The sequence below is a fragment of the Mus caroli genome, chromosome 14, assembly GCF_900094665.2.
Source record: "Mus caroli chromosome 14, CAROLI_EIJ_v1.1, whole genome shotgun sequence".
Lineage (NCBI taxonomy): Eukaryota > Metazoa > Chordata > Mammalia > Rodentia > Muridae > Mus > Mus caroli.
In genome coordinates this window covers 89,949,062-89,950,936 of record NC_034583.1, presented here as the reverse complement: position 1 = coordinate 89,950,936, position 1,875 = coordinate 89,949,062, and positions in this window count along the sequence as shown.

Genomic DNA, 1,875 nt, shown 5'->3' with positions numbered 1-1,875 from the left:
TGTTCCACTCACCAGCAGTCCCAAAATCCTGGGGCGGGGGTCGTGGGTAGCTGGCGGGTGTCAGGCAACCCTGCGCTCCCGCTACCCTGGCGCTGATCCAGCCGGATGAGGCCTGAGCACGACATAATTCTTAATCTTACTATCTCTGACTTTATCCCTACATTGTTCCCAAAACTGTTCTCTCAAGACCTGAGAATTCTAATTGCCAATTCAGCAGCATCCCCTCATTCCCGACGGTCTCTGTCCTTCGGCTCCTTCAACACTGTTCCGATTGATTAATCCTCCGGCTCCGCTTGTCAATCTCCATGTTTCCCGCCCTGTTTGTTCTTAATAGTAGGCTATCCACTGGTTCTGCCTAGAATTGCTTGTTCATTTGTCTCCTCCTCTTCCTCCTTCTCCTTCTCTTGCTCTTCCTCCTGCTCCTCTCCCTCTGTATCTCCTTTTCTCTTTGCAACTCATCCCTCAACCTCCACCAGCAGTGTGAGTGTGGTAGAGCTGCCTTGCCCTCATCCCCATAGCAGATTGTTATCATTTCTGCCAATTCCATGTCCAGTGGCCTCAAGAGAGGAGCAGAAGTTCCAAGGACATTGTGAGTGTGAACTGTTTTTCCCAGGCCCCAGTATCTGTGTAGCTGACTCTTCACAGCCACTGCCTGAGTGCAGGATGCAAGGCCCTTCACAGCATGGCTCCAAACTAGCCTGCTGCCTTTTCTATCCATGCAATTTCTCTTCTACTCAAACTAGTTCACCCTGTGCTCCCCTCAGTGACTCCACAGCCACCCTACCACTCTGCCTTCAGTTGCACTGTGTATCATTCTCCTCTGTATGATCTTCTCTCCAGCCTCAGCCTTGCCCTTTCTCCTTTTGTCTCAAATTTGGAAGTCTTTTGTCTGGCAGTTTTCCAATACCAATTTGCATCAAGGTGACTAGTGAACTTTCCTCTTTCCAAAAGTTCAAAAATACTTCAACTTGTGACCTAAAGGTTTTTCGTTGTTTTACAGTGCCAAGGCCTGATGTATGCCGCTCTACCATTCAAATATGAATAGCAATCATAATCTCTTTTAAAGACAATGTCTGCCTCATACTTTCCTAGGCTTCAATTTAAACATTACAAGTATCAAATACAGAGTTCAAAATTACATAATTTACTCAAATATATAAATCTCATATTTCATATACATATCTATTTGTTTAGAAAAATCGACTGAATCTCTTTGAAAACAAAATTCTTTCACAAAAAGAAAAAAATGCCAATCTATTCCTTTAAGAAGAAACTGCATGCTTGATTTTATTGTGAACTAATGAGTACAAATGGAAGAAATCCGTTTTAGCTAGAAATAGTGAAAGTCATTACTTGATCATGGTAGATCACAGCTAACACATCATACTGAAATTTCTTCAACAAATATTAAATTCCTCTTCCACACGAGAGATAATATTGCATGCTAAACCACATTAAAAAAAAAAACTTGGAGTTACCAGAAAATAAAATCTCTTTCTCAAGTTTTGTGTGCTAATGGGATTGAAGAGAGAGTGATTTGTGTAAAGTAATTCCTATTAAAGTTTAAAATGCATTAAAATTAAATAAGGGGCACCCCTCAAGAGCACATATAATTTACATTTGGAGAATGGGCGAATAGATGGTTCCTTCACAGAATTTTCCCTTAGTGTGCTATGGGCAATGTCAAGTATTGATGCCTTCAGTTTATAAGGAGTTCAATCATAGAAGGAAATTTTTAAAAATCCATTTGCCCTGGTCTCTTTTTTAAAAAAAAGTGGCAATTATACACATTTGTATCCATTTCCTAATAGTTTCTCCCATATAATTTTATTGGTAGCTCCCTCTCCCTCTCCCTCTCCCTCTCCCTCTCCCTCT